The sequence below is a fragment of the Lethenteron reissneri genome, chromosome 23 (genome assembly GCF_015708825.2).
Source record: "Lethenteron reissneri isolate LAM-NWPU_2019-01 chromosome 23, ASM1570882v1, whole genome shotgun sequence".
In the NCBI taxonomy this organism is placed as follows: Eukaryota; Metazoa; Chordata; class Hyperoartia; order Petromyzontiformes; family Petromyzontidae; genus Lethenteron; species Lethenteron reissneri.
Window position 1 is genome coordinate 2,824,459 of NC_083801.1, and position 11,069 is coordinate 2,835,527.

The 11,069-nt window shown below is 41.2% G+C and overlaps 1 long non-coding RNA gene across 1 annotated transcript; it reads left to right on the forward strand.

Moving 5' to 3' along the window:
* The first annotated feature begins 1,532 nt into the window (after positions 1-1,532).
* Positions 1,533-6,935, forward strand: LOC133345754 (uncharacterized). The gene is made up of 3 exons (XR_009755477.1): positions 1,533-1,607; positions 3,226-3,260; positions 6,714-6,935. It is a non-coding gene; the product is annotated as an uncharacterized LOC133345754 (long non-coding RNA).
* The last annotated feature ends 4,134 nt before the right edge of the window (positions 6,936-11,069 follow it).

Sequence of the window (11,069 nt, forward strand, 5' to 3'; positions counted from 1 at the left end):
AAGTCGCTCTATCAATATAAAATAAAATAAGATGTGTTTACATCCATTGACGGAATTCAACTTTATTCGCGTGTGACCGCATTTGTGACCTCACCACCGTTCGTTGCTTAAGTCGCCCTATATTCCACCCGGTGTTCGTAGACCACAAACATCAAACAGCCAATTCGCCGTGAGAATCATCTAATTGGATGGTAAATGTCACCAGTGAGTGCAGGGGTAATGCTCAGATTTCTGCTTGCTGTATAACAGGCAGCTTGTGTGTTGCAGCAGCAGCACCAGCAATGACATGCGCACCACCACCAGCAGAATCCATAGCAATAACTGTTCGTGAAGCCTTATGTTGCAGACCTTCAAGGCAAATGCTGTTAGCGAGCACCTATGAAGGCCGGCACGGCACACTAGACGGAGGGCGGCCATCACCACACGTTTTGTTTCCTTCTTACACATCGCGCTCTGTACTCGTATGAGGCTGAGTCGACATAGGAGAGGCCCAGAACTGGTGCAGATTACCACCACTGGTGTTGGTGGCTGTGAGTGGGAAACAAACTCAGGTTGGTAATTGGCAGCACGCTAACCGCTTGTGTACGCGTTTGTACATGGTTTCAGCCACTGTAAAATTGCCATATCACAAACACACTATATACTCACAGCCCGAGACAGACAGCCTTGCACATTCGCAGACCACAGTTCCCCAGAAACACCGCACGGAGAAGTCAATGCTGTGACTCAGTCGTAGCCACATTATAACCGCCACAGTTTGGGTTCTTATTGGTATAACGTCTTAATGTTCTGTGACTATTGAGAAATACTGTGGATGAATTTCCCCCTACTGTTAAAAGGTTTGTGATGACGCGGATGGGAAATACGAGGCGTTTACTACGATATGAATGTTCATAATTCATACGTTTCACCCTTAGTATGCGCAAGGTTCGATATTAATACCTCCAGATGGCTTGTCAGTTACTGATAAAATATCTCGATATGCACCGTTAAATCTTGATTTGAAGCTTTCGTGACTGCAGGAATCCATACTCTTTGGTTCTTTCGGCAAAGTCTCGTGGGTAGAAAATTATTAAAATTATTAATAGATCACGACGTTTCGATCACAACACAAGCGACCGTCTTCACCATTAATCATTTTCTATCTACGTGACTTTACCGAAAGAACCAAAGATTATGCACCGTTAAGTTGATGTGGCTCATTCAAATGTGTGCGGTCTTTGTTGTCAGAACCCTTCAGATGTATACAGCCACAACGTCGTTTACAGAATACGAAAAAAAACAAGAAAGCAATGGAAACTTGATCAACAGGAATGTTTGATTTTCAGAAGAGCCACATTTCATGGTAGATGTAGGTAAATTCAAGGAATAGATATCGTGCCATTGGGTGGAGTAATAATAATGTGGGGATAGAGAGACGGGAAAACATAAAGTGGAAACAAATATAATGAGGTTTCACTGTACGTTATTAGTTAACTTTTTACAAACGTAAATCATGTTGGTGTTGTTGTATTGTAATCGGTTGTACACTACAGTTGCACATGCAATAGAGGAAGAAAGAAGCCCCAGTCAAATAATATATGCACCTATAAAGTACGACAATCCAGGTCAGCACCAACAAACATTTTAACACGTAGACTTTCGTGACCAATATCATACATTCGTCATTGTAAATGCTGTGGCTTGGCTCTCCAACCCACCGGTGTGCTGTACTAGTGACGAATTGGCCACGTTCTGTTTACGTGACAACCCTTGCTAGTTGGCTGTGTCGGGTGGTGGCAGGTTTTAACGAAACATTTATATATTTACGCGATCTAACCCAAAAGACCTCTATTATGGACCGACAAACATTTTCGTTAATTCAGATGATACAGGCGTCCCTCGCGTAACGCCTTCCCCCCACAGCGCGAATACGCAGTTACCCAATCGATTCTTGAGGGACATACTTCGCACTTACGCTGCGCGTTTCAAAGTTGCGCGCTAAATTTTTTTTAAAAAGTTGTAATATCGATTTCTTTCAAAATGTAAAGATAATTGTCAATGATAAAAAATTTTAAGTAAAACAAAATTTCGCAGGTTAATAAAATAAAATCTCAATATGTTGGTTGCAGCGCCCAGCCCGTGAACCTGAGTAGCAGCAGACCCATGGAAACGTTCAAGAAGCCCTAAAGTTGCTCCTCATTAAGTAATCTTTGCCAGTAGCAATTTGTTTAATATGTAATTTATATTTTTACTAAACTCCTCACGAAGTATTTTTTGCAATGTTAATATTATTCATAAGTATTGCATTTATACGTATTTTGTAAATCCAGGGCAAAAAAAGGAAATTTAATTATGCTGAAATTATCTTCGGCAATACCCCCCCGCCGCTTGCAATAAGTATGCCTACAGGAAAATAGCGCGAATTTGACTCACGTGCTGTTTTTCAGGAAGGCACGTGGCGTGTTATGCAAGAGACGCCTGTATAGACACCGTATCAAAATTGTGTTTGTAACAAGAAGATGCACGCGTTATTGTTATCTTATCACCATACCGAATGGGCAAGTTTGTTCACAACCAAAAATTGGATATCTGCTTCAACCTGGTTATTGTTGTATGGATTTTGCCAGAGTGGTTCGCACGTTATAAAGTAGAATGCTGAAGAATTTTACGCGAACTGAATATATTCGTATCAATGAGCTCTAAAGGGCAAATCCACACGAAATCCAACGGATGGCTCTGTGCGATTGATTAGCTTGAAATTCAACGCAAAAGTTGTATATTATGACGGGTATTTGTATACGTATATTTTACAAGTATTACTATGCACAGGCAAACATCTAAAGAGACGTAATTTCATAAACGCCATTACTGTGCTGGCATTGTGAGATGTTTTTGTTTCTTTTTGGATACAGTTTTGTTGTCTCGTGTGACTTGTAAAACAGCATGAGGGTGATTCCTTTTTTACCCCCGCGTAAACCAATAAAATCAATCAATTACTCAAATAAAAATCCACGGGATACTTGAATAATTAAGGGATTGTGTGAAAAACATTGCCATTACATTGCCATAATGGGAACTCAATTTCATCAATGTATGCACAGGCTTGGGCTAACTTAACATGCATCAACTTCGGTGTTTCGTGTGTACTCAACAACGTTCGACTTGTTTAGACTATTTCATGGATATGCGTGGAAGCTTAATTTATTAACATGTTGCTGCATTGCACGTTTCATTTTGATTTAGCAAATGACGCCTTACAAACGGAGACATATGAGGAGGTAAATATAATCAGACTTCAATTTGATTCCCAGTACGTCACATTTGAAAGTGTCTTGTCGTATGCAATATTCCCTCTGCAATCTGGTAAGTCCTCGCTTAATGCGTGTTCACACAACGCGGTTTTCCTGTAACGCGGTTATACCATAAGGGAACACTTTTCGCACAATATGGAACGCGGCGTGAAAACGCGGAACGCACACAGTAAGAACGTGGAACGCGTACCGTTATAACGTGGAACATGCACATGGAAGACGAATCTTTAGAATTGCTTCATGTGTTTAGTTTGTTGTCCTGCAATTAGCAGGGTTGGCTATGTACGGTGTGAAAGAAGTTCAAAATACATACACCCCGCAGTGAATTAAGAAAAGGCCTGTTGCATGTACATATGAGGAGTAGGAGTGTAGTGGTTAGCAAGCTGCGTTATGAATCTGGCGATCCGAGTTCGATTCCTCTCACGGCCACCAACACCAGTGACGATTATCTGAATCGGTCCTGGGCCTCCCCTAGGTCGACTCAGACTTAAATAAGTACCTAGTGCGTTGTGTAAACATCATCACTGGAGAGACAAAGCGGCAGGGCGTGGTGCTGGCCACCACTTGTATAAAGTGCCGGCCTTCATAGGTTTTTGCCAATAGCACTTGCCCCAACAGTCTGGCAAAGGCTATACGGGGGATGTTTGTCTTTGTACGTTTTGACAGTTGAATAACGCTTGCTAATGGGTGCATGGGGTATTTAGAAGGTAATATTCCAATTTGGTAATGTACGCTGAACACGACTGTATCACTTTTTTTGTCGTTGAAATATCTCATTTAAAATCACACACACTGGTGTGTGTGCAAGCAAGGTTTTTGAAATTTCAGGCCACCCAGGTATGCCAGCACGCGGTGCGTGGGCACAGCAGTGTGCCCTCAAATGCGTCACGGCTCTGCTTTTTCCGATTGCGGAATGTCCGCTGGGTTAGCCGCAGTTTGCCGATGCTATGGAAAGCTCGCGAAATATGTAGTCCGCGATGATGATATCGTCCGTTCTCTAAAATAGCGTGACAATCAGTTTCAATGACAATGCCATATTTTATCAGAGCATGTTTGCTTGCATGTTCACCACAAGTGCGTGTGGGTTAACGCAGACTTGATTCATTGCGAAAGGTTTCTATTTGGTGTTTGAACATCGTAACAAGACCCGTTTTATTGCCAGAAAGGGCAAAACCTATTCTAATTTTTCAAACTATGAAACTGGCAAAAAAAAGGTCCCATGACAAAAGTAAAAGTTATCGTAAATAGTTATAATAAAATTAATGACGTCTCGATGACAGTGTGAGTTGTGTTTTATTGGACACCGGGACATCTAATAGGTGTCGGGATACCGTGAGAAGAATACAATATAGTTATTTGTAACGTTTGGATAAAGACATGATCCTATGTGATCTAAGACTGTGTGTACATTACAGGTCATCAAAGTTACATATTTCTGCTCGAGACACAAATCCCATATCTCAGCCAATACAAAGAGACTGCAATTATTGTGATATCAGGGATCATAAAAAACTACTGTGATAATACCGATATACTCTTTGGTTCTTTCGGCAAAGTCACGTAGGTATAAAATACATTTCTCACATTAACATCACTAGCCCCGGCCACTTCTTTATGACTCTTGGGCAGCACCCATTTCAAACCTTTTAAAACAGTCTGCCTCAGCAGCAGACCATGCTTTCTCACCTGATGACGGACGCTTGTGTTGCGCCCAAAACGTCATGATTTATTTTATTTCATACCTACGTGACTTTACCGAAAGAACCAAAGAGTATGGATTCCTGCAGTCACGAAAGCTTCAAATCAAGATCAATACCTAAAAAAATAAGCATACTCGGTATATCTATCCCTCTACATGAACATTTTAAGTATTTCTTCAACTGTCCCGTCAACCGCAAGGCCTTGTGGGAGTGCATCATTTCAGCAGCCATGGGCACAACATGCGAATCAACAGATAGGTGAAGGCGATATATGATCTGCTATATTTATTGCCTATATTTTGCACAATGACGCTAATGCTCATTTTTGTCTTGTGATAGTACAGTCGCTATAATATGGCCAGCATCTTATACCGAGTCACCGTCTGATCTGATCACGAGTGGAGATGGGGAGATCAGTGAACCCCCATGTCCATCGTTTTCATCCATGCCGGTACTATATTCACATTTCAACATCCAGCATGGTGGCTTGCAAGTTCAAATCCCGGTCAAATGTCCACTGATTGTACTTTGGAGAGAGCATTCCTCACCACGGAGATGTGGAAATTACGTAAACCTCAAAGCCACTTATGGAGATTGCATGTATGTACGTATGTTGAACTTCTATTGCAACGCATGTAGCCAAACCGTGCTGATGAGATTAACGCTGCTCCAGCCCTTATTTGATTGTCGAGACCCGTTGACGTAATATGCGACTTTTACTTCATTTTAAGAATTTCCATACACAACTAATGTAGTACAGGGGCACTTCAGTCTCTATAACATGACGTTTATGTTGTTTAGACCGGGGCGGGTGCCAAAGGTATTTATAGTTGCAGTCCAGTTAAATCTACTATCCACATGGGTAGGTTGCATACCTCAGGGTCGGATTAAGGTTCTTGTAGGGCCTAGGCACTTCTGTTTCGTAGGCCTTCAATGACAACTCTCTACAGTTGGTACTGGCGCTGTCCCATGTTACTACTACAGCTGCCGTTACTCGCTTGATTGTGCGAAAAAACACCATTTCAAGATGTCATTGCTAATTGTGCAATGAAAAAATCTCGAAAAGTTCATCTCCGGTGTTAATTTCTCTCACCTTATGGAAAAAACATTGATATGACTCCGCCTCTTTGTATATACACTGTGCCTATCCTTGCTATGTAAATATATTTATTCAAGAAGATATCTTTGTTACATATTTAATCATACAAACAACAACAAAACATGGTCACATTTTTCCGTAGGCCCTTTAGTTTTCGAAGGTACAGTGCCCACTGTGCCTATTGGATAATACGGCCCTGGCATACCTACACTGTTGGCAGCCAAATTGACCATAGACCGTGCCTACGGCTGCACAAGTCACAACATTCACGTGGACCACGTCCCACGGATGTTGCAGCCCAACGGTACTGCATAATTGAGATAATTTCTCTTAACCAAACGTTCGCTAATCCACAACCCCACCGTCCATCCATGGCAGACAATCGACGCGTCTCCATAATTGCTGAAGCTATCAGTGGCATTTATCTACCACTCTAATGGAGAATAACAGAGACTAATTATGTTGACTAAAACTCCAGGGCTACCTGCAGATATCTGTAGCATGGGCGTGATGTTGTGCTGTTCGTGATTGTAACAGAGTCTTTTAAGTGTGAATTATGAAGTCAAACCAGCGTGGCCCAGCAGGATGATGAGTCCACGGTGCTGACTGTGCTTGTTGCAGGAGCTGATGTACACCGAGGTGGAGATCACCCGCCATAGGCAGCCCACGCTGGACTAAGAGGCAGTTCATCTCAACAAGCTTCTCAAGATTGCTTCATTCGCAGTGTGGACCACTTTTAAGCACTCTACACCTTTCCACTGTTAATGTCACACAACTGCTATAATCTTCTACTTGGCTTCCGTGGTTAAACAAATGCACGGATAATTTCACACGACAACGTCGTTACGTTTCGATTTAAAGCTTTCGTGACTGCAGGGATTCATCTTCTTGGTTCTTTCGGTAAAGTCACGTAGAAGGAAAATAATAAAAATAAAACATAATAAAAGAATTCTCACGACGTTTCGGCCACAACGCAAGCAGCCGTCTTCAGGTGGAGAACAGGTCTGTCAAGTAGACAGAGTCTGTTTTTCTGAGACGTAAAACCAAGCAGCTGTGATCATGCTACTCATCATTAATAAGTAATAACCTTTTAAATACAGCAGGGTGTGAAGGTTAAAGTAGAGATGTGTTTGTCGTGAGGCAAGGGAGTTTATGATCGTTCAGCTCACATAGTCTTGCGTCACCATTCTGCATTTTGTGTTCGCGTTCCAAAAAGGGGACAAGAGAAAACTTGTGCAGGACGGAAGGGGAGGCAAAGCGCGTGAAGTGTGTGGGTATATTGGGTGCAAAGCAGCAGCGTGCCACGCTGCGACGAGCAATAGGCACAGCGGGACGCTGCAGATTTGCACTTACAACAACAGCCTTACAGGCACAGCTGTCAGGCACATTAACCATCCCTCGCGTTTGTCTTAAGGACTATTAATTTACAATTAAATCAACAGTGCACACTTGTTTATTTGTAGGCGTTCAATGGCACATCTAGAGCAATACTGCCAATCCATGGGAAGAAATGTGTCGATAACTGGATATTATAAAATATAGAAACATTTATATTGAACACAGTTACACATGGTTATGTTAAATGATACTGAATGCAGATTAGTCTTGTTGCAATAGGAAAATAGCGTACTGTATTGTGATATAGTCATCCACGTGTAAGAAATGGAAAGGCTGGAAGCAAGTGGAGCTTAGTGGTAGAGTGAGTGTAACAAAATGTAATTTCCTATGAATATAGTTTTTACACAATGAACAAAGTGTCACTTTCTTGAATATACTCCCGACAGATGCAATACAGGAACACTCCCAGGCCATATTGCCTTAAATCCAGAGCTCTGCTTTATCCGTTGCCCTGTTAACCAAGACTTTTGTTATCTGCGGGATCTGTAGGTTTTGGGGAAAGGCCAATCATCCATGGCCCTATTCCTTCCAATTATCCGTCGATTAATTATCTGCACCTTTTCTTTACCTCGCGGATAACAGGAGTAATATCGCGGATAACCCCGCGAATATTAGGATCTGCCATATCGGGCCCTCACAAAACCACGAACAATTTGGTGTGTTCTGTACGGTATTCCACCGGTTGATTGCCAGTACAGTAGTGTAATGAGACATAGATTGTACGTCCAAATAATCAGGCTAGATCTACAGTACGGATTCCATGCCTTTAATCACATATGCAAGTAAATGCTAATTTTACGCAAACAAAACATATTGGTTACGTAGATGTGTAGGTATCTGTGTTGCCATCTATATACTGTATTGTACGTACTCATGCCTGAGAGGAGCACACTGAACTTCTAAGTTTTGCCTTCGATTCATATTGTATACTTTAGCAAAAAAAATGAATCATGCATCTCATAAAACAATGTTTTCTCACGTGATGCCGAGTGATTTAAATGTTCACCTGAATGTCACACGGCAAAGGCTCAATACTTAAGCACAAGTAAAATGCTCATATACTGTATACAAAATCTAGAGGTCGCCAGTTCGATCTGCCGGCGCGGCAGGAACACCCCCCTCTGTCTCCCCAGCGGTGTCAATGGGCTCACCACTTGATCAGCAGGTCACATGTGGTGAGGTAAAGCGAGGGTAATCCCACCACCTTCCGAAAGTCTCGGACAGCGTGGAAGAGTAGGCCAAATACCGTCGATGGAGGCTCTCAAGAGCTCACTGTCGTGGAAGCCCTTTCACCAGCGGTGACGTGAGCACGCAATTGCAGGGCTCCACCTTTACTATACTGTAGAATTGAGGTTTATCTAACTATTTAATCTTCAACAAATGTTGAGCATGTTAACCAAACTATGTATTTAATTATAATTTGTAACAATTTTAGCTGAATGGCTTGAAATAGTTTTTTTCAATTTTCATTGTCGCTTGGTTTGATGTAAATTTTCTTGATTAATCATAACTGTCATTCTATTACGGATGTAATACTGTAACTCAAAACTCGAGAGCACTTGTATTTTTGCTTCGGATAAAATAAATGCTTTAAACGTCATGATTTGTTACGTCATGTTTTTTTATGAATATAAAGTTAACTGAAAGCATTCCTTGTTAATGTCGTGCACTGCGACTTGGAGTGATAACCTCATAGAGCTATTGCAAGTTCAAGACTAAAAACAAATTACTAGCTTCAAGCATCTATTTTCTATTAATTAAAAAGCAAAAGAGTTTTCATTTGTAATGTGTTATTACATTTCATTCGACTTAAAAGCAGGCATCGCCTCAAAAAAGTTAATATTTCTACGAGTGCCCTGCTTGGAATATTTGGGCAAAATCACTTTAATTCAAATACAATTTTGAGAAACTACTTTGGCTTGAAAAACAAAAAAATGAGAGCCAACCATGAAAACTAGAAACTAAACACGCCAGCAACTTATATTCTATAATAGCTCATTGTCACCTCCATTCCTTTACATCGGATGTAGTTAAGTACCCTGCCCGCATATTTGTGATCCAACCCATCCTTACCTCCGGTACACTGCATTCCAACCACACCTGGCCAAAGTGCACTGCGTGTGAACCGTGAGCAAACATCATTGACTCTATGAGAGAGTGTGCTGAATACAACTGAGCAGCAGTAGATCCGGCAAGCACCTGCTGGCGACACGCGTCGTTTTGTTTACGCTCTGCGAAAAATGCAATAACTTATCATAAAAGACACACACCCGTGGCAACCACCAGCCCAGCGAGTGACTCTCAGGCCTTACATTCAGCCCAAACAGCAACAAAAGTTTATTCACCATTCAGCTATGAGTCAACTACAATCAATGAATGTTGATATTCAACAATCGCATTAGTTTAGATATTCCATTCAGCTAGTTGAAATGTTACTCTGCCAAAACAAATATACGTAAAAAAAAGCCTCGGTTAATAGCAGTAACATCGATATTAATCAATGGATGAATGTTACACATCGATATTAAATATTAATCAAATAAATATTAATCAATGGATTAATATCGATTAATATCGATGTTACACACTGCTTATAACCTATGCTATGTATTACTCTTTTTATGAATCCATTGATTAATATCGATTCGGAAGCTCACAAAACATCAAAATGAATATGCAGCAATCAATCTTTTTCAACATTAATACTCCATCGGCAGTTTTCCCAGCTCGCCTTTAACACCGCTATGAAACTCGTGCGTGCGAGAGTAAAAAAAGAAGTAAAATAAAAAAAAAATTTAAAACACGCTTTTATGAAATGTACCCTACGAGTCATGGCAGAACTCCACGACTCCAGGAAGTGGCCCCGAAGCTTGCCATCACGTAAGGGGGCCGTGGTGATTTACAGCCAACGTCAGTTGAGCGTGGATAATTAGACCCAAGCCGAAACATAACATGTAAAGAATGTTTTAAAATATATTTTTAATGATAGAATATAATATTGTTATCAGTATGACATAAGCATACAAAGTTTGCAGTCGATACCACATTGGGAAGTGGGTTAAAATGTAGTTACAAGATTTGAGAACACGACAACAACAACAACAAAAAGAGAGAAAACGCGTTCTCGACGTCGACGCCACCCAGCCGGACCCCAGAGCACGCGGTGGGGCACAAATACTGGAGGAAGGGCCTTTGCTATTGATGCCCCCAGGGTCTGGAATGCTATTGCTAATAAATTGCAACTTGAGTCACTACCTATGAGATCTTCGCTCAAAACTGCTCTAGAGGAGTTGTACATGTTGTTTGTCGTTTATTGTGAAAATCCCGTCACAGTTCCTAGGATCACTGTTTCATTGCTTTATTTTGGTGATTTCGAAAAGTTTACTGGTTTGGCCATGTTTGTTTGTTGTGGTACGGAGTAAGACTGATGGCCTTAATCTAAGTTGTCTTGTGGTTGTTGTTGTTGTTGTTTGACTTGCATCCCACTGGGATTATTGCACACAGCGTTGGTGTACGGTGTTTTTTCTGCAATATGTTGCTGTCTTTTCTAGGATTTTCTGTTTGCACTTAGTCACATAT